Consider the following 23,286-nt stretch of genomic DNA (forward strand, 5'->3'; position numbering starts at 1 on the left):
GTGGTCAGAAAAACACAAAAGAAACAGAAAAAACATTTCTTAATGTAAACTTAGGGACATCATGGCACACTGTATTGGTAAAATATAATTCTAAATACATAATGAATTGCTCAATAAATCTGAGATAATATTTCCTGAAATGTACTAAACCCTGAACATAACAATGTCCAAGAGGTCTAGGTTATGGCATCATTTTAAAATAGGACATTTTGAGACTTCAGTGTTTACAAAGTTCCCACATCACCGATATTCTTTAAACCGTTAAATAAGAATCTAAGATATTTAGTACTATTATACTGGAATGTAAGCCATTCCAATCGGTTTTTGACAACTATGTTGTGAAAAAATTACTGTTTCTTGGCACGCCATTGACAACCCTCATTTTCAATCAAACCTACCCCAAATATTTCAGACCTGAAAATACACCAACTCATAATGCAAATGGCAAAAACAGACTCATATAGATGTGATTTGTATCACTCACATTTAAAAAAAAAAACGTTTTCAAATGTGTTTTTTAATGTAAACATCCCTAAAAGGCTAAAACTAACTTTTTAAAAGCTGTTATTCCCCAGATTTGCACACATGCTAGATGGACCAGCAGAGGGCACCCCCAGTAGACACAACAACGGAAACTGTGATCAAATCCAGCACAGCAGCCAAGCCCATCCAGGAAATCTGGGTCCCACTCTTGGGAGAGAGGCTGATGAGCCCGCAGGGGTGAGAGGTACAGGCGCCGATGACGAGCCCCCTCCTCCGGGAGGACGGATGCCTGCAGTCCCTGTTCAGCTGTGTGGCAGGCAGCTGGGTCTTCCTCAGAAAGCCACCTTGTATGTCCACGGGTCAAGTCCTTCAATCCAAAGTACAATCACCGCTAACAGTTTTCAAGTTCTAAGGTAAGTCTGTAATACCAATAAGAGCTGATACTTACTGAGCACTTACTATGTGGTGGGTGCTGTCCCAAGTGAAAATCGCTCAGTTGTGTCCGGTTCTTTTGCGACCCCATGGACCCTCTGTCTTTGGGATTCTCCAGTCAAGAATACTGGAGTGGGTTGCCATTCCCTTCTCCAGGGATCAAACCCAGGTCTCCTGCATTGTAGGCAGATTCTTTACCATCTGAGCCACCAAGCTTTCCTAAGTACTTCTGGTCTATTTACTCGTATAATCCTCAAAATAATCCTCTACTATACTAAGATTTTTCCCATTTTAAAGACAAGAAGAACAGGAGTTTGCCAAGGTCCCACAGCTCATGAGCGAGGGCCCAGCTTTAAAACCCACCAGTCTGGCTCCTGAGAATTAGCTCAAAACCACCACAATGCACAGCCTTCCATGGCCACCTGTGCCTCATCCTCGGGAGCCAGTCTAAATTAAGGGTACACTGGGAGAAACAGACTCTTTGGAAGACAAGTGAAAAGAATGTCCAATGAGGAAAACATGTAATCGTCAACTAAGAGAAGAACTCTCTGTCAAGGGCAACCAACCTTGAGAGATAACAAGAGAAACGCGTGAGCACCCTGAAGTTGGCAATTCTCTCCAGGACACTGGGATGCAGCTTTGGCTACTCATTAGGAGTGATAAACATTAATGGATACACCTTAGACACAGAAAGCAAATAGGGGTTTCAAATAAGCGCTCCATAAACTATTATTATGAGCAGTTTGACATGGATTCAATACCTGAATTTTGTTCCAGTTTTGGAATCCTGAAGTGAAAAGGTGAACCTGAAGATACGTGGCATTAAACGTAAGCTCACATGGGAGCAACATTCAGAATTCAGGCATTTAGAGAAGAGTATGGTCGGATGAACGGGACACAACCAACTCCCCCTGAACAACTCCCAATGCTATCAGACACTGGAGTGGCCAGTCACTGTCTATTTTGCCATAACCCTTAATAAAAATCACAAGGGCATATTCCCAAAATTGCAGGCGCAGATTTATGGAGCTGCTTCTCAAAAGTGGGAACTCCGTGTGACATGGCCCTGAGACAGTGACAAGAGGGATTAATGCACTTGTGCCCCAGACAGCTGATGTGTCCCCATATCAATATTTTTTTATAGTTTTAAATACCTGTTTTTTAAATGCAGCATTGTTCTAAGCTGGTATTACTAATTTATAATATAAGGGAAATTCACACATCTTTATATATATATATATATATATATCCTATATATATAAGGAAATTCACAGGGCTGTCTCCCAGGCAGGGGGAAGATGGGGGCACAGCAGGAAACCAGCCCAAATGCCACTGGCAATAACAGCAGTGGAAGGAGCCGCGAGTGAAAGCAGGCTTCGCTTAAACTGAAGTCCTGTGCAGCTAGCTGGTGAATAAACCTGGGTTTGCTTCAAGTCTTGTCACTTTTGACTGAGCAGTCAGTCCCTTTTTGGTTTGGGGTTTTTTTTTTTTTTTTTTTTTTTTTTGGTGTTTTATTGTTTGTCTTTTGTTGTGGTTTGATTTTAAAATTTTCATTAGAGTATAGCTGATTTACAATGTTGTGTTACTTTCTGCTGTTCAGCAAAGTGAATCAGTTATACATACATACACCACTCTTTCTTAGATTCTTTTCTCATGTAGGTCATTACAGAGTACTGAGGAGAGTCCTTGTGCTACATGGTAGTTCCTTATTATTTATTTATTTTACACATAGTAGTGTGTATCTGTAAATCCCAATCTCCCAATTTATCTCAGTCTTCCTCTCCCTAGCCCTGGTAACCGTAATACTGCTGAGCAGTCTTTTCTTAGTCTAACACCCTTGGGGAAAGTGAGGCTGCTTGATCACTTTCACTGAGTCTCTTTGCCAAGCTTGCAAAAGCTTAATAAACAGGCAGGCCAAAAACTTAGGAATATTTTCAAATAGAAAATTTTCAAACTATATATGTATGTGTACTTCCTTAAAGAAACCAACATTTGGTTATTCACAATACCTAAGTCATAATTTTTGAGGTCAAGCATAGATCTATGGTTTTCTCAAAGAATTTCAGGGAAAAAAAATCACACACAAGCTCTCTAAGACAATGACTAACACAATAGGCAAATGTCTTCAAAATAAACTGCTTCACTGACAAGACTATTTTACTAACATAACAGTCATATAACACAGTCAAACACATAGTAACTAGATAGGGTAATCCAATTTAATTTATGGTTTTTTAATATTCAAAACAGCATACTACTAACCCCCAAAAAATCTATTTATATGCATTTCCCTCCTCTGTAAGTATGTGAACTGGACAAGCCTGAAGTGTAAAAAGCCTTACTAGGAAAACTAACTGTAAGAAAAAAAGCTACTTACAAGCCTTAACTTACAGGGAGATTTTCTTAAGTATCCATTCATGTAATATCCATACCTTAATTATAAATTACTCTTTTTATTCATGAATTTAGGGTTCTTTAAAAACTCTAAGTAGGCAATACTTATTAGCTTTATGTTAGTAAATACGCACTTGAAAGTAGTAACTATACTTTAAAAATACTGTATTTTAACCATTGTCCTAATTACGTCAAATGAGTGAGGTTTTTCTTTTTATCATACTATCATTTAAGAAGAAAGCTAAGCAATTAAATATTGCTTACTGAAATCTGCAAAGGTGAGAGAGATGGTTATGTATCCTTTAGGCTTACCGAGTTTCCATTTTGCTGACGTGCACTAACTGCTTTCCTTTTCAAAACTCTTCCTCCCCTCATTATCCTACCTTCCAGAACCAGCCCTCTTACATAAGCTCAGATTCTTGAACTACAGAGAAGTGGTGATCTGACAAACCAACTACACTAAAGGGCTCATGTCTTCATGTATTAACTGGTCACAAAACAGTTGCATTTTAAAGACAAAAAGAAGCCAAATATTAACTAAAATAATTAATTGATAACAACGGAATTTTAGGCATTGTTCCAGAAGAAATTTTGAGACTGGAGAAATTGTTTTCAACACTCTTTTTTCATTGTAAATTATAACAGACCACCAGAAAAGAATATAACATACATATGTGAACTGTTAAACAAATTATTATAAAGTGAACCACTATTAAACTACTTCTCATGTCAAGAAATAAAACATTAAGGGCAGTTTTCCTTCACTATACAAATCACTCCATGTGGGGCAACTCTTTCTTTTAGAGAAGGGCAAACAGTTGTTTTCCATCTAAAATATCCAGAAACACAAATGGCCACATATGTATTTCAAAAACTATTTATAATACACACAATAAAATTACTAATAAAAGTGAATAAGGCCTCAAACTCTTAATAAAATGAAGGGTGTATCACTGAGGCCCCGTGGTTTCCAGCACAGTGTTTTATACATGGTGAGTATTCAGTGACGGTCTGTTATTATAGAGCATGTCTTTCTGTTTCTGCTATTTTTTTCCCACTAGAAGGGAAAATTGAGGATAGTAATGTTAGGTTTAAAAAGTGTCAAAACAAAGACAAAAAAAAATCTGGATGTGGCAGGATGGAAAATGCAGGAGACGAGACGACACGCAGCCATACCCTACAAGCCTGGGCTACTTCTCAGGGCTTTACCGCAGCCTTCCACTATAGCATGCTACTCTTTTCTAGTCTTTTAAAAGAAAGCAGCAGTTGACCTACAACAAAAGTCAGTTATCCACATATGATTACCAAGGCTCCTAAGTAAATCTGTATTTTGTTTTACGTAACATATTAAGTCTAGCAAGGTCATTTAGAATTAGAAGCATCCAGTTCAACTTACATATCATTCACATAAAAAGACAAAGGCCTGGGACTTCCCTGGAAGTCAAGTGTTTAAGACTCTGTCGTTCCACTGCAGGGGGCATGGGTTCCATTCCTGGTCAGGGAACTGAGATCCCGCATGCCACATGGTGTGGTAACCCCCCTCCCCCAAAAGCCCAAGGGTTTTACTCATGAGACTTGGTCACAGGAAGAAGAATAAGTTTATGAGGAGACTGCTACAGTTTATTAAGGAGCCAAATCTAGCTCATGATCTGTGACTGTTTTGTCTCTGGGCTGTTAAACGCTACAGTGTGGCATGGGCCCACACGATTCCCTACGGGCCAGGCAGCACTGCAGCCCACTGTTCGGCGTTCCATGGGCTCATCTGTTCATCCTTTAACACCCCACATGCAAATGATTTCATCCCGTGTGCAGCGGACCATGACCACGCTATTGTGCAGTCTGGCTCTGTTCACAGTTCAGTGCCCTCATCTTAAGCGACCCTCGCCTTCCATGCAGGAAGAGCAGCCGTCAGAAACAGAACCAACGTTCGCAGGGTCTGTTTAGCTGTTTGATCTGGGGGAGATTCTTAAAAGTCACCCTGTGATGTCCAGATTTCAAGATGAGGTACTGAATTCACATGGGGATGCTCAATTACAAAAACACTTTATATGTAAATAGTATTATGAGTCTCACAAGGTCCCTCATAGCTCAGTCGATAAAGAATCTGCTTGCAATACAGGAGACCTGAGTTCGATCCCTGGGTTGGGAAGATACCCTGGAGAAGGAAATGGCAACCCACTCCAGTATTCTTGTCTGGAGAATCCCATGGACAGAGGAGCCTGACAGGCTACTGTCCATGAGGTCACAAGAGTCGGACACGACTTAGCGACTAAACCACCACCACCAAAGTTCATAGCTCAATTTGATAACTGCCAAACTTAGTTTAAATGTCTGATGTTACTTAGATGTTGCCACTGCTTTGAATTTAGAGTGGGCATGGAGGATGAACTCAGAATGAATTCTTAATTCTTAATTTATGAATTAAGAATCTCAGTAACTGGAAATATATTTTAACTCTAGTTCTCACACTGATAGTATAAAATCACCTTGCTTTGGTTTTTGAACTTTATAAACTGGGTACTACGGGTAAAAATGGCAGATGACAGAACAACTTGGCAAAATATATTTTTCTAACATCACAAATTACAAACAGTAAAATGGCCATGGAAACTTTATATATATATATATTTTTTTCCTATCATCAGGAAAGGTTTTATATTTGCCAAAACTGATATTCATTAAATTATGTACAATGCAATTAAATTTCAAAACACATGATTTGGAAAATAAAAAGTATTTCAGTGTACAGTGGCTAATTCTTTAAAGTTCAAATGCCTGACCTCAGCCCATTCATCCCAAAGAGGCAGCCAGACCCCTGCCTTTATGTTTCTGCATTCAAAAGTCCTAAGGGTGGTATTTAAATACAGTTACCTCTTTACAACAAACATACAGACTTTTAAGACTGATTTTGCTACATGTCAACTGCAAGATCAAACAAAGCATTCTGCTAGAAAGCTGGAGGGTAGATAATAAAGAGTGGGTGTGGATGAGAAAGCTGCTGGGAAAATACGTCTGTGCAGGAAAGATCCCTCCCCTGGCTGGTCTGCTCCCAGTCTCTCCCTCCCTGACCCAGCGCGCTCCTGGACCCCTCTGCTTCCCTCGTGACCAACACGGTCAGCTTGGGAGAGGGAGAGACGAAGGCATTTCATCCTCTGCCCGAGCTACCAAGGCACACACACCAAGAGGTGGGCACCAACATCCTTCTTTGTAGGTCAGAATACTGCTTCAAAACCCAAACAGGCACGTCCGAGCATCTGTTTTCTCCTTAGGCCCTCAGAGTAGAACAAAGGGGCTGTACTATCTGGAGGACCTGTGATCCACACCTGTGTATGCTGGGGGGGCTGCCAGCCACGCTAACAGCAGAGGGGTGCCTATCTCTCCTCTCAGCCGTCCCAGGGCCAGTGCCGACACGGCTCTGTGAATGGTTGTCTGGAAGCAAGAGGTGTGGCAAAGCTCTTAGTCTCCAAGTTTTTCTTCCTGGGATATGAGAGCACAGTATGACGGAGGAGAACTGAATAAATGCTCACATCCTATCCGGGCGCTGCTCTCCCACTCCCCCTCCCCGGCGGCCACCAGCTCCCCACCCCCGCCCCCCCACCAGCAGGGCCACACGGTTTAGAGCAAACCTTCTCCAGCCATCTTTTCTCAGGCCCCTCATTTATGCTCAGTTGGTCTAGGGCAGGTGAACAGTTCCACACCAGACACAAAGTTGGTTCTGTTCCAGAGGAGTGTGCTGCTGCTCCTGCTGCTGCCAAGTCGCTTCACTCGTGTCCGACTCTGTGTGACCCCACAGACGGCAGCCCACCAGGCTCCCCCGTCCCTGGGATTCTCCAGGCAAGAACACTGGAGTGGGTTGCCATTTCCTTCTCCAATGCATCAAAGTGAAAAGTGAAAGTGAAGTCGCTCAGTCGTGTGCGACTCCTAGAGACCCCATGGACTGCAGCCCACCAGGCTCCTCCGTCCATGGGATTTTCCAGGCAAGAGTACTGCAGTGGGGTGCCATTGCCTTCCCCAGAAGAGTGTGCTAGACCACTGCTTTAGAGGTTTTATTTGATGTCATTACAGTGGTATATAAAGGGTGTTTGTGCTCAGTCACTTCTGACTCCTTGTAAGCCCATAGACTATAGCCCGCCAGGTTCTTCTATCCATGGAGTTTGCCAGGCAAGAATACTGGAGTGGGTTGCCATTTCCTATCCCAGGGGATCTTCCCAACCCAGGGATCGAACCTGCATCCCCTGTGTCTCATGCATTGACAGGCAGATTCTTTACAACTGTGCCACTTGGGAAGCCCCATATAAAGTATATACAAACACAAAATACGTATAATTGTATGTAAAGATCACTTTTAAAAGGTTTATTTTGCTAAGGCAAAATTGAGAACATTTTCGGTTTGTCTGGTTTTTCCATAGTTGAGCTCATATCTAGGAGGCCTTAACTCAGTGTTCTTCAAACTTTTTACACAAGTACTCACTAAAAGAATTTGGAAAATGATTCACTCAGAGCATGTTTTTAAGATGGTATCTAACATTTTGCATCAGAAGCTTAAAGAGTATCAAAAGGATGTCATTTGCAACATATAGTAAATACCGACATTTTAAAATGTAACTGTTTTTACTTATACTTATGTCTGATTCATGTTGATGTATGACAGAAACTAACACAATATTAAATTAAAATAAACAATGTTTTAAAAGTTTTTAATAAAAAGATGTAACTTTTGAGTCTCTTTATTCACAGAGAACAGACTGGTGGTTGCCAACGGGGAGGGGTCTGGGGAGGTATGAAGTAGGCGAGGTTAAGGTTAGCAGATGCAAACTTGAAGACATATAATGAGTAAACAACGTCCTATTGTATAGCAGAGAACAGTATTAAATATCCTATGATAAACTATTATGGAAAAGAATATTTTTAAAAAGAACACACACACAGAACTGAATCACTTTGCTATAAGTAGAGATTAACACAACATTGTGAATCAATAGTACTTCATAAAAAATATTAAACAAAAAATTAATTAAATGAAATTGTTTCATGACTCTCTTAAATATATCCAGTGTAATAAAATACCATTGAACTTTGATATCCACAGTCATTCATTTTAAAAATACATGAAATGACCTAGAGGGGTGGATGGGGTGTAGAAGGAGGGGATATGTGTGTGTGTGTGTTACAGCTGATTCACATCGTTGCACAACAGAAACTAACAGTGCACTGCAAATTAATCATACTCCAATTAAAAAAATATTTTTGATTACAAAAATAAGCAAACAAAAATACATGAAATGAGCTTATCAGTTGAAAATTTCACAGCAATCTTTTATTCTCCTTATAGTTGCAATTCAATTTCATCTCCTCTGCAAAAATATATCTCAAAGTAATGTTTTATGCTTGAAAGTATTTATTCATCACTATATCTTATTTTTATGACAGAAAAATTGAAATAAAGTAAAAGATTTCCCATGACCATAAAGCTTGACATGGTAAATATTTTTTCTAAACCAAGTTATCATTACAATTACTAACAGCATGCTATACCACATCAATGATGATAAGTAATTATTAAATGTAAAAAGTAAGTTTTTATTGAAAAGTAATTCTTAATAAGATAAACAGGATAGTCTTGTTTTCTCCATGATTAACCTGGATCATACCCATTCAAGAATATTATTTTGTGCTAAAATAAAACAGTTTAGCAACAATTCTAGTCTTATTTTTATTTCAATAGATTTTCTTGTTCACATTAAGTAGAGGTTTATATTATTCTGTTAAGTACTGTCGTAAGGACATCACCAGTGTCCCAAAGAACTTCCAAGTTACATGTAAACCTATAACTCTACAAGTAGTGATATGTTATCTAAAAGTATTTCAAATTCTCTATTAGATGGCAAATCAATTGGGTCCTTCATCAATTCTGCGGAAACTCAAAGTGAGAAAATGACATACAAGGATGTGTCACTGGATAATCAAGGTCACTTTACTTTTCCAACATCAGCCCAGGAGGTTGAACATTTAAACACAAAACAGTATAACAGATTCTGAGTGGGAAAAATGACTACTTTTCTTTTGGAAAACGGGAAAAAGTCCATTGGGAAGGGGCAAGCCTATTATCACAGGCAGGCTCCTTCCAGGAAAGAGAATCTGGAAATTTAGTCTATCAAAACGTCCTGGGTCTACAGAACCCTGAGAAAACCCTCCAGCATCCCCTCCTAGTCAGGAGCTGAAATCTTCTGTCCCAGGCCACCAGTCCTTCAGAATTTGCGTCCTTCATAACAGCATCATAGACCAGACCTTTAGTCATAAGCAAACTATCTTCCTGGACACTTACAACAGAAAGTGCTCCACTCCACAACGTGCCTGATTTTGGTATGTCTTTTACCTCTTTGGTCTGACAAAGTGGTTAAGCATACAAGTCTTACAAACTCAGATTCATTTCTAGCTATGCCAATTAGCCCACTGTGTGATCTTTGACAACGTATCAAATTTCTTTGCATCTCAGTTTTCTCATCTATAAAATGGAGATATAGCAAACTTCTTATATAGTGGATATGAGTATTACATTAGATAATTTCTCAGTTCAGTTCAGTTCAGTCATATCTACCTGGGTAGCATCAGAACAAACAGCTTAAGGGCTCAGCCCCATAAGACTGCCCCCGTCTTTATTTGTAATTGGAGGATAATTGCTTTACAATGTTGCATTGGTTTCTGTCTTATATCAGCACGAATCAGCCACAGGTATAACGTCTGTCTCCTCCCTCTTGAACCTCCTTCCCACCTCCCATCCCAGCCCACCCCGCCAGGTTGTCACAGAGGACCAGGTTGAGTTGTCTGTGTTATATAGCAAATTCCCACTGCGTACCCACTTTACATACGGTAATGCATATGCAGCTCTGCGGAGCAGGAGCGGCTGTGAGGAGATACCCCACCTCCAAGGGCAAAGGAGAAGCCCCCGCACGACGGTAGGAGGGGCGGAATCACGTTTAGAATCAAACCCCATACCCAACAGAGACTCTCAGGGGGCTCAAACAAACTTTATGTGCACCAGGACCCAGAGACCCCACAGAGACGGAGACAGAACTGTGTCTGGGTGTCTCCTGTCAACTACGGGTCAGCAGTGGGCTGCTGCAGAGGCAGGGGCTCTGAGGGCAGCAGACCTGAGCATGGCATAAGCCGTCTTGGAGGAGGTCGCCATTAACCCAACATAGAGCTGCCAGAACTCACACAGGACCCGGGAAACAGACTCTGGGAGGGCACAAACAGAACCTTGTGTGCACTGGGACCCAGGAGAAAGGAGCAGTGACCCCACTAGAGACTGACCCAGACTTGCCTGGGAGTGTCCAGGAGTCTCTGGCAGAGGCAGGGGTCGGCGGTGGCCTGCTGCAGGGTCAGGGACACTGGGTGTAGCAGTGCATGCATGCGACCTTTTGAGGCAGGTCGCCATTATCTTCACTACCTCCACCACAGTTTGGCCCCAGGTAATTAACAGGGAGGAAACAGCCCTGCTTCAACAGAAAACTGGATTAAAGATTTACTGAGCAAGTGAGTGAGTGCAGTTGCTCAGTGATGTCTGACTCTTTGCGACCCCATGGACTGTAGCCTACCAGGCTCCTCCGTCCATGGGATTTTCTAGGCAAGAATACTGGAGTAGGTTGCCATTTTCTTCTCCAGGAGATACTCCCGACCCAGGGATTGGACCCGGGTCTCCCGCACTGTAGGCAGACACTTTACCTTCTGAGCCACCAGAAGCCCTGCCTATCAGAACAAGGCCCAGTTTCCCCCCGCCCCCCCGTCAGTCTCTCCCATCAGGAAGCTTCCATAAGCCTCTTATCCTTCTCCATGAATCAAGGTCCATGAATCAAGGCAAACTGGAAGTGGTCAAACAGGAGATGACAAGAGTAAACATCGACATTTTAGGAATCAGCGAACTAAAATGGACTGAACGGGTGAATTTAACTCAGATGACCATTATATCTAACACTGTGGGCAAGAATCCCTTGGAAGAAATGGAGTAACCATCATAGTCAACAAAAGAGTCCAAAATGCAGTACTTGGATGTAATCTCAAAAGCGACAGAATGATCTCTGTTCGTTTCCAAGGCAAACCATTCGATATCACAGTAATCCAAGTCTATGCCCCGACCAATAATGCTGAAGAAGCTGAAGCTGAACAGTTCTATGAAGACCTACAAGACCTTCTAGAACTAACATCCAAAAAGGATGTCCTTTTCATTATACAGGACTGGAATCCAAAAGTAGGAAGTCAAGAAACACCTGGAGTAACAGGCAAATTTGGCCTTGGAGTACGGAATGAAGCAGGACAAAGTCTAATAAAATTCTGCCAAGAGAATGCACTGATCATAGCAAACACCCTCTTCCAACAACACAAGAGAAGACTCTACACATGGACATCACCAGACGTCAATACCAAAATCAGACTGATTATATTCTTTGCAGGCAAAGATGAAGAAGCTCTATACAGTCAGCAAAAACAAGACCGGGAGCTGACTGGCTCAGATCATGAACTCCATTATTGCCAAATTCAGACTTAAATTGAAGAAAGTAGGGAAAATCACTAGACCATTCAGGTATGACATAAATCAAATCCCTTACAATTATACAGTGGAAGTGACAAATAGATTCAAGGCCATATACTGTCACCCTGCTTATTTAAGTTATATGCAGAGTATATCATGAGAAATGCTGGACTGGATGAAATATCAATAACCTCAGATATGCAGATGACACCATCCTTATGGCAGAAAGCAAAGAAGAACTAAAGAGCCTTTTGATGAAAGTGAAAGAGGAAAGTGAAAATGTTGGCTTAAAACTCAACATTCAGAAAACTAAGATTATGGCATCTGGTCCCATCACTTCATGGCAAATAGATGGAGAAACAGTAGAAACAGTGAGACTTTCTTTTCTTGGGCTCCAAAACTCACTGAAGATGGTGATTGCAGCCATGAGATTAAAAGATGCTTGCTCCTTGGAAGGAAAGTTATGACCAACCAAGACAGCATATTAAAAAGCAGAGACATTACTTTGCCAACAAAGGTCCGTCTAGTCAAGGCTATGGTTCTTCCAGTGGTCATGTATGGATGCGAGAGTTGAACTATAAAGAAAGCTGAGCGCCAAAGAATTGAAGATTTTGAACTGTGGTGTTAGAGAAGACTCTTGAGGGTCCCTTGGACTGCAAGGAGATCCAACCAGTCCATCCTAAAGGAGATCAGTCCTGAAAATTCATTGGAAGGACTGATGCTGAAGCTCAAACTCCAATCCTTTGGCCACCTGATGCGAAGAGCTGACTCCTTGCAAAAGACCCTGATGCTGGGAAAGACTGAGGGCAGGAGGAGAAGGGGATGACAGAGGATGAGACGGTTGGATGGCATCACTGACTCAATGGACATGAGTTTGAGTAAACTGCGGGAGTTGGTGATGGACAGGGAGGCCTGGCGTGCTGCAGTCCATGGGGTCGCAGAGTCGTACACGACTGAGCGACTCAACTGAACTGAACTGAATGCATGTGTTTCGATGCTACTCTATTTGTCCTACTCTCTCTTTCTCCTGCTGTGTCCACAAGTCTGTTCTCCATGTCTGTGTCTCTATTGCTGCCCTGCGCATAGGTTAGTCAGTACCATCTTTCTAAATTCCATATATATGTGTTACTATGCAGAATTTGTGTTTCTTCTTCTGACTTACTTCACTCTGTATAACAGGCTCTAGGTTCTTGCCTCCACTTTAGATGCCTGTTGCAAGTCCAGGTAGTCACCTGTGCTTCTAACCAACAGGCTACCAATCAGAGACTCCCAAGACCCCCTTCTAAAATTAATCTCCTAAATTAGCTAACAGAACTCAGACCTCAGTTACTTACTAGATTCCTGATGTGTTACATGTAAAAGGATGTAACTCAAAAACAGTCAGATGAAGAGAGGCACAGGGCAAAGATACATGGAAAGAGACAGAGACCTTCCATGCTGAAAGTACACCACTCTTCCCACTTCTACATCTATATGTTCACCAACCCCTCAGAACCCTATCCTTTCTAGGTTTGGGAGGCTTCATTAATAGGCATGATTGATGAAATTACTGGCCATGGGGGATTGATTCAACCTCCAGTGTCTCTCCCCTCCCGAGACATCACCAGATGAGACAGAAGTTTCTGACCCTCTGTTCACGTTTAGTTCCCCTGGCAGTTAGCACCCCTCCTTGTCTGGGGCTTCCCAGAAGTCATCTCATCACCATAAACTCAGACGTGGTGAAAAGGGGCTTGTTATGAGTAACGAATGACGCTCCTTTCACGTTTAAAGTTCTTATCACTTAGCAAATTCCAAGTGTTTAAGGAGCTCTGTGCCAGAAATGGGGAAATGATTAATTTCCCATCATTTGGAAGGCCAAATGATTAATTATTATTAATTACAACATCACAAGTCTTACGACAAACAAGTGTTCAATTAATTCTTGTTGAATGAGAAAGTAAAGGGAACAAAAATGTCATTTATGGTAACTCACTAAAGCTATGCTATTTAACTGGAATATACAGTATACCTTTAGCCTTGGTTGCTTTTTTAATTTTGATAGCTATGCATGGAATGCTAAACACTCCCAGAAAGAGTGGAAACATTAACTTTTTAGAGAAAATCTAACCAGTCTTCCATATAGTAAGACATTTTTTACAGAATGAAAATAAACATTAGCTTCAAGGCAGAATAGAAAAGGGTGTCAACAAGGGAAGACAACCTTGAACAAACATACCCCAGACTCTGGGACCTAATGTTCCTTGCAATTAACACAGTTACTGTCATTTCCCCTCTTTGCTAGGTAAAATGTCCCAAAGAACTTAAATATTTTCTGTAAACAACTTGATGATATAAAAAACAAAATGATTTGCTGCTACTCTATAAATGTACTATCTTCAAAAATACCTGCTGAAACAGCAGATCTAGTGAAGTAAAGAAATCTCACACAATAGTGGAAAAATAGAGGACATATACTTATTTTCAAAATACTTTTCACTTTTTTGTTTTCCATTTACTTTCCAAGGATGTGCCTTTATATTCTAAAAACTTCAGTTCAAATTCTGCTGCTGCTCTTACTATCTGTGTAACTCTGAATAAGTGTTCAATGTTTTTGAGCTACAGTTTCCTTATGTGTAAGATGAGGGTAACACCTACCTTCCTCACAGCTTTTTACCAAAAGAATTGCTTCACTTCATGGACAATGAGATGAAAGCTCAGCCATGCTGAATGATGTGTTACAAGTCACAGTCAAGTTAGACCAGGAATTCAAATCTACTCAAATCAGATACATTTTTTTTTCCTGCCACTGTCCCACATGCCTTCTCAATGCAAAGGCTTATATCATCAGTTGCAGGAATTCTTATGGTGAAGAGAAAGTGGGCTCACAGATTTGGACCACCCCCCAATAGATGACCTAATTCTGACTTACCAGTTTGAAGGAGGAAAGTCATAGTCACACTTTCTCTAAAATAAAGTTAACACTCCCCTAAATTTTCTAGAAATCATCTCCAAAACTACCCACATAGTTGTTACACTCTGGGTTAGAACGCCTTTTCTAATTTCCTTAAATGAGAATTTTTACTAATGTCTTCCCTTCCTGTCTTCAGCTGACCTAGAGAGGACAAACATGCAAAAATTCACAATGCCTATTAAGTGCCCAGTAGGTGTGAGAGCTATTTTTATCAATTTTATCAATCTTTTCCCAGACAGTGCCTACTGATTCTCATCCAGATAACCTCCAGGTTCCAGAACTTGCTACAGTTGCAAATCATTTCACCTCTTCGGGCCTCAGTTTCCTTGCCTACAACACAAGTGACTATTCTCTATTTCATCTAATCCAGAAACATATGTGGGTCCTACATAAGTCTTCCTCCTTTGACTTGATGATCTACAGTGCAATTTCCTATACTTTAAGGCTTACATTTATTTTTTTTTTTCATTTAGTTTTATTAGTTGGAGGCTAATTACTTTACAATATTGTAGTGGGTAAGGCTTACATTTAAATGCACAGCTATAAGCATGTCTAGTGCCTTTGCCTTGAAGACCTGGGCTGTATCTGTTACAGCACAGTAGTAATCCTAACATTTGAACTTGGATGATCCATCTTGTACTGTTCTATTACATCTTTCATAAATTATCATGCATGCATCCTAGCACAATAGTGTCCTCATCTGAGCTTTTCAAGAATCTATCTGTTGGAAACTTGAATGGACATTTGAAATTACTGTGAACTTAAGACACTCATGACAATTATCTGAAGGGCTTTTTTCAAATACAACATGGTAAAAATGCAAATACTATTAAAGAACAGAGTAAACATATCTGTCTCCCATTTCTGATTTTCTATTTTTGATCGTATTTTTATGTAATGGGAGTGTATTGCCTGCTGCTACCCACTACCCCTGCCCTTTTTTTCCCCCCTTGCTTATTCTGTATCTTGGAAATCATTTCATATCGATGCCAATTTATCACTTTCTTTTTTGTTCCCTCTCCACAGTGACCTGGTTCATATCCAGCTCTGGGGTGCTGGACAAGTCCTTGCCTCTGACTTTTGACCTGTACACTGTGAGTCAGAGCATCTTCTAAAAGAAATGAGGGCAATACTACTTGCAGGGTGCCCAGTACACTGCAGGGCATGCAGTGATGCTCAATGACTATTAGTTATTAACAATCCTCTGCCTGGGGAGCTCCTCAGGGGATCTGACCTTTTCCAGCAGACGTGGAGGGACTACAGAGTCGGCCAACACAAATTCAAATCCTGCCCTCAGATTTCTTCTAAAAGACAGATGGTATTTCCCAGGGGTACACATCTATTATTTTATCAGGTCAGTGCCCTACTAGTGGACATTGGGTAGCTCCCAGTCTCTCGTGACGACAAACGTGGCCACGGGCCTGCTCATACGGCAGAAGCAAGGCTGCTGCTCACCTAACAACATGTTGAGGCTGTGACCTGACTTATGAAATCACAGATCCACAGCCGTGGCTGCTACTTCCTCTTCACTCACCAACGCTGACTCCCTCTCCGAGCCCTTTCAGCTTCGCCCTTTATCTTCTGTTTCCATTGTCGGCTCAATGTGAAAAATGCACTTGGGTAGGCCTAGTGCCTAATCACCGCAAGTAGGGAAAACCACCTTACACAGAGGATGAAATGATTAACTATGTGAACCTTAAAAACAGCATACAATCTCATTACTATGGATTCACTGTAAGGAGTTTGTTATTCTCAACTCACAGCCATAGACTATCCAGGGGGTTAGACAGCCTGGAGAACGGTGAGCATGGAGTAGGGGCTAAAAATAAGTGGAGAAAAATGATTACTCTGAGGAGTAGGAACAGGGTAAGTAGGACAACCCCCAGCTCTGGGCTCCTAATACTGCCTGACAACAGCTGCCCTTGGGTGCCCAGAGGTCTTTGGGCAGGCAGGGGAAGAAGGAAGCAATATATTTGCCCCCAAAGGGAGCACTTTGACCTGCCCACTTCCTTCATATTGTTTATACCTAATCTTCCAGAATAAATTGGTGCCAATCCAGTGGTAACCAGTTTCTTTCTGAAGCCCATTCATTGAACTTCAATGACTCTGTCCACACATCACTCCCAAAAGGCCACACCTCCTCCATATGATATTAACCTTTGTATGTGAAACTGATGCTATATGATAAATATAATTCAAAGACTGCCAGGTGGACTCACAGACTGGTCCCCACTATGTATAGAAAGACTGCTTTTGATTTAGGAGAAAGAAACTAAAGAGAAGTTTGAAAGAGAAACTAAAGAATGTGGAAAGCGCCCTTCCACATTCCCAACATGATGCTATGTCCCATGACAACAACCTGTGAGGCAGGAGCCTCACAACAACAACCTGTGAGGCAGGAGGTAACACCACTGGACCCACAAAGAAACTGAGGCTTAGGATGGTTAAGTGACTTCATAACATCACACAACTAGTCCAAGAATGACTGAGGCTGAACCCCGATTTACAAGATGGAGCTAAGTCTGATACACCAGTCTCTACTCACATAGCTGGCTTTTCGACTGCCTTAAAAAAAATTTTATTTTAAAATGTATTTTTGAAAAAAAAATAAAAATAAATAAAATATATTTTTGATCACCACAAGTCAAGCTGGGCTTCTGCTGCCCTCACATCTGGCACATGTCAACCAGAGCAAGGGCTCAATGAGTGATTATTACTTTCTTGACATTACCATTTCCCAGCAGCCCAGGGAGTTTTCCTGCACCAAAATGGTGAAAGTGTACTTCACTGTCACTCCTGCTCGGGGCTGCTCTCCTGCATTTCTCGGTCTCTCCTGCTCTGGCCTGCACCAGCTCAGGGCACCAGTAAGCGTCGGTCAGCTTCCCACATGCGAATCATTTGCTAGGGGCTTTAGAGCTGTGTGGCACCATCAACCCCTGGAGCTGGCCAACTCACCTACCAGCTACAAAGTGCTCCTGCGGGGAGTCATGGACTGTAGAAGCTGACTTAGGGACCCTATAGGAGATGCTGCAGAAACCACAGAGACCCCAGGGCAGGTGGGCCGGTCATTCATACCAACTCTGTCAATCAGGTTCCGAAGAGGCAGCCCTCAAGCCATAGTGGCCCTTTAGGAAGGTTTCATTTAGCACACAGAGACTTTCTTCAAAATGAAATTAATTGCCAATACTTAAAACTCTGGAAAGTTTCTATAAATACCCAAATTCCATGCTTCCCTTAAGACAGTGGAAGATTTGGCAACACTGAGTCCTCTTTCCTGCAAAGAAACACTGGCTTGGCCTGAGCAAGAGCTATCTGTTTCCAGACCGTCCTCACTCACAAGTCATTGTCATGATCCCTTTTGCATTGTGTCTGCAGAGACTTCCAGAATGCCAAAATGTCACCTGAACCGGCTTTTCAACTGCCTGAAGGACTACACTGCACCTATTCATTTCTCTGTTCATCAGTATGATATCCTTAAAAACTCAAAATGCTGCACCAGACAATCGCAGCATTGTTTATCCACTGTAAATGGTTTCACCCATTACTTTTCAAATAGCTAATTACGGATTATAGCTAAACATTCTGTCTTTACTGCCCTTCTTACAGCAGAAGCTCTTCTATGACATGAACCCACTTACGCGAGGTGCCAAGAACTTGTCAGAGAAAGGGCTGGACAAACATGCACTTCCTTCCTGCCATCTGGCCTCCTGCTTTACCCCGAACGCCTCTGCCGGGCAGATCTGCAGGAATGCTCTGGATGCCTGCCCTGGCGCTGAACTCCTCTGGGTGGGGCAGCAGGCAGGCCGGGTGCAGGGCTCTTGACTCTGGAATGCACTTCCTCATAGAGGTGCCAAGGCCTAATCTCAGTGGATTCTAACCACAATGGCTTTTGAGCTACCAGGGCATTTATTATTCCTGATCAAGAAATGAACAAACAGACTTTTTAAATTATCAGAGAACTCAGGTACCGGTTAAGAGGAATAGTGATTGAATCTGACTGAACTACTTTAACTTCAGAAGAAATAAAAGAATGTCTTCTACAGTTACAAGTCATAAAGCGTCTGCCTACAATGCGGGAGATCCAGGTTCAAAACCTGGGTCGGGAAGATCTCCTGGAGAAGGGAATGGCAACCCACTCCAGTATTCTTGCCCCACCCACCCCCCCAAAAAAGGGGCTCAAAGAAATTAATGATATAAACTAACAAAAAGCTAAAATTCCCTTTCTATCTTAACTTGTTTTTTAGTGCCTATAAATGTTAAATAAGAGGTGAGAATTTATGCCGATAACTCTTGGAACTGTAGTTCTAAAGTTTTATTTTAGAGAGAACACCAGAATTCAATTTATGAAAATTCATAGCTGGTCTTAAAGAGTTGTTTGTTTTTTTTTTAATCTATCTCCCCTTTAAACCACAGCTCCATTTTTGTGAAACACAGTACAATCTAATAAAATAAACGTTCTCTATGCTTTAAAATAAGCTTTCTACCATTTTAATTGTCAAATTTTTCAAATTAAAATTAAAGCAATTGTGACAAGAATTAAGGTAAAACTTTTGCTTTTCTTTGGTTAGTTAAAAGAATAATAATAATAAAAACCTACTGTTTTAAGCAATTGTTCCTTTCCTGCCCAGCCACCCATGAATGAGTCTCAGGAATAGGCAGCTTTGGAGGAGGAGGCAGCTCTGGAGCTGGGAGTATGGGAATCAGAAGCGACAGGCCTGGGAGAGCTGCCTGGAGCAGTAGAAAGGGCTTGGTGGGGAAGGAGGTGGACGCTGGAGGGCTGGGTGACCTAGTGACCTGCAGGCCACACCCTCACAGCAGCCTCCCCTCCACCCCTCTCAGCAGCAGAGCCTTAAAGGGCAGGCTTGACTCTCAGCATAGGAGGCTTCCACCTCACCCATGACTTCTCCCCTCTCTACACACAGGGACCCAGATTCACACAGAACTGCCCTGCTTCAAGGGACCTGGTAGATAGGATAAGGAGCAGAAAGTGACTGATAAACATGAAGACAAAAGCGACCTCTTCAAATGATCTGCTCCAAGTCCAAACCCCATCATGACCTTAGACACTGGGTCTCCACCAGCTGGGTTCAACTGAGGCTCAAAGCAGAGTACATTTGAATTAGAGGAGAAAGAATATACAACATTCAAAAACACATACAACAGCATTCTCCCTGCCCCCACAATAGTCTTCATTTGTGCATGACAGCAACTAAAGTTAACACTGCATCAATGGCATTGTTAAATGGTCCTTCTCCAGTCATGGTCTCAAGGGCAGGGTCACCCCTGGGTTCACAGAACACATCACAGTTTTGCAGCATACAGGCTTGAAAAGCAAAACTGATAGGTACATACAGTCAAAGTCTTAGTTTTTAAACACAGCATTGTATGGCTCTTTTTTTTTTTTTTTTTGAATGGGCTTCCCTTGTGGCTCGGCTGGTAAAGAATCCATCTGCAATGTGGGAGACCTGGGTTCGATCCCTGGGTTGGGAAAATCTCCTGGAGAAGGGAAAGGCTACCAACTCCAGTATTCTAGCCTGGAGAATTCCATGGACTGTATAGTCCATGGGGGTCGCAAAGAGTCGGACATGATTGAGTGACTTTCACTTTTTTTTTTTTTAATAAAAAGATACCACTGTTATAAAATTAGCATGAATACTTAGAGATATCACTTCAAAGATATTCACTTTAGTTATATTTATATTCTTCAAGTTTTGAAACAGCTTAAATATCCAAAAACTAAAGACTAGTTGAATAAATTATGTCATGTCTATGCATCTGTGTAGCAGAAAATCATAGCGACATTAAAATGGTGTTGTATCAAGAACACTTAAAACTTGTTAGAACATTTTCATGAAACAGTATTAAATAAAAAGTAGGTTGTAAAACACTTCTATATCATTTTTGCAGAAAAGATATACAAATGACCCGAAGGCTATATAAAATAGTGTCAGCACTAGCAGATGCTGAAGCTGGGGAAGACTGAAGCCAAAAGAAGAAGGGGGCAGCAGAGGATGAGATAGTTAGACGGCATCACTGACTCAATGGACATGAATTTGAGCAAACTCCAGGAGATAGTAGAGGACAAAGGAGACTGGTTTGCTACAGTCCATGGGGTCACAAAGATTCAGACATGACTTAGTGATTGAACATTCAGAGAATGGAACTGAATATGAAAGATTTTTTTTGAATGGGGAGGTTTGGAGGTTCCTAAATTTTCTAAAGTAAGCATGTACTTTTATAATAATAAAAGCATAACAAGTGCAACGTTTTATGAAGATGCTTGGCCTGATGTTGAGAGGCTGTCCTAGAGCACTCTGGGCTGTGCGTGGCCACCTCCTCAGCCCCCATCCCAGCTCAAGCTCCTCCTCAGTTGCTAAGTCCTGTCTGACTCTTGTGACCCCATGGAGCCTGACATGCTCCTCTATTCATGGGATTTCCCACACAAGAATACTGGAGTGGGTTGCCATTTCCTTCTCCAGGGGATCTTCCCAACCCAAGGATCAAACCCCGTCTCTGCTTGGCAGGCGGATCTTCACCACTGAGCCTGGGAAGCCCTCACCCTAGAAGGAATGTGTTTTAATGCAACACTACGGAGAAAGGGAGAAAACATGAGGCTCAACACAGATTCAGGCAGGTTTGTGAAAATTGCACTTGGCTGGATTCTACACAAGCCAGCAAAGAAACAAACAGACAAATCCTCTGTCCCTAAAATAATCAGCTTTTGGAATTTAGGCTTACAAGGAGAGACAGACAGACAAACAGAGTGCTGTACAGGCAGATATTTTTCTAAGAGCACAAGAGGAGAGGAAAAGGAGCAACCTGAGCAGGTTTGTGTAAAAAGCATGTGTGATTCCAGCATCTCAAGTGGAATGAAATGTTGATTTGACACAAGGAATGCTTTTGATATTCTCAGTTGGTCTCAGAATAATTTCATGAGGCCCGGTGTTTCAGAAATACAAGATGATCTGAAAGTTGCTTATCAATTATAGCACACCGCACTTGATCCAAAGGATTAATACTGATCAGATACAAAGATAATCACAAAATATTAAGATAAAGATATTAAATTTCAAGGCTAAAATTTCTGTCCTAAGTCACCTGCCTATTATGTAATCTTGGCTAAATTACCTTTATAATCTTAGTTTCCTCAACAGCTAAATGGGGATAATGATATTACTTATGTGGCACGGTGATCTATTGTAAAATTAAATCATGTCTAATTTTTGCCACTGTAGAAACATCAGAAAGAATTTAATTTCCGCTCAGCCCAGTGAGAGGAGGGGACCAACAATCAGATTTAATTTCACTCTAGAAACTCTAAATAAGTCAGGTGACATTCTCACAGCCAGCAGCAGTGGAGCAAACTTAAACATGTTCCTCATAGGCTTGGTACGAGGATTAAAAGAAACAACGGCTGTCATAATGCTTTGCCAGCTGTCATACAATGTTCAGACATTAATTACTGTTATTAAAAATTCCATTCATTTCATACAATATGGCAAAAAGGCCCAGGAGATCTGGGCTCTCATCCCAGCCTCACTCCTGTCTAGCTACTGGGACCAGTTCTTTCTCATCTATAAAATGGAAACACAGACTTTGCCATGCCCTCCCTTCCAGGATTACTGTGAGGCTCAAGTGAAATAATATATGTGAAAAGCCTGTGGAGAGTGTTAGACAAGGGTGATCTGTAAGAAACCATAAACCAAAGTCAGTACTATCACTTTATAGAATAAAATCTGTGAGCTCTGAGCATTGAACACAGGTTAAAACTGATGGATTAGGTGGCTTTATTAAGAAGTGGTGTGCATTAAAAACAAAAAAACTGAATAACCCAATGTACATCAACAGTAGAATGAATAAAGAAGTTGTCATACAACAGAAAACTCAATACAAGAAAAATGAATGCACTTTAAAAGAACACCCTCGATTTCATTTATATTATACTTTAAAAACAGGCAAAATAAACTACTTTGTTCAGAGAAGGCTACATAAGCAGTAAAAATATAGTGAAAAGTAGGGAAATAATTATCACAAAGTCAGATCGGGGTTTTTGCCAGTTGGGACAAGAGGAGATGGTGAGGATGTGATCAAGCAAATAGCAGGGACTTCTGGGGCTACAGAATAGGTTAAACTGTGTGCGTGTGTGCACGTGTACACATATATATACACATATGTGGGGATTCCCTGGTAGCTCAGCTGGTAAAGAATCCACCTGCAATGCAGGAGATCCCAGTTCTATTACTGGGTTGGGAAGATCTGCTGGAGAAGGGATAGGCTACCCACCCCAGTATTCTTGGGCTTCCCTGGTGGCTCAGCTGGTAAAGAGTCCACCTACAATGTGGGAGACCTGGGTTCAATCCCTGGGTTGCAAAGATCCCCTGGAGAAGGGAACGGCTACCCACTTCAGCATTCTGGCCTGGAGAATCCCACGGACTGTATAGCCCATGGGGTCACAAAGAGTCGGACACGACTGAGTGATTTTCAGTTTCACACACAT

General features: G+C 41.6%; 1 protein-coding gene across 3 annotated transcripts in view; it reads right to left on the minus strand.

The window, feature by feature from the left end:
• Nucleotides 1–23,286, minus strand: part of EPB41L4A (erythrocyte membrane protein band 4.1 like 4A) — a 254,167-nt gene that overhangs the window by 47,666 nt on the left and 183,215 nt on the right. The window lies entirely within an intron of this gene.

This window comes from Dama dama, chromosome 12 (assembly GCF_033118175.1).
Source record: "Dama dama isolate Ldn47 chromosome 12, ASM3311817v1, whole genome shotgun sequence".
Taxonomy (NCBI): domain Eukaryota; kingdom Metazoa; phylum Chordata; class Mammalia; order Artiodactyla; family Cervidae; genus Dama; species Dama dama.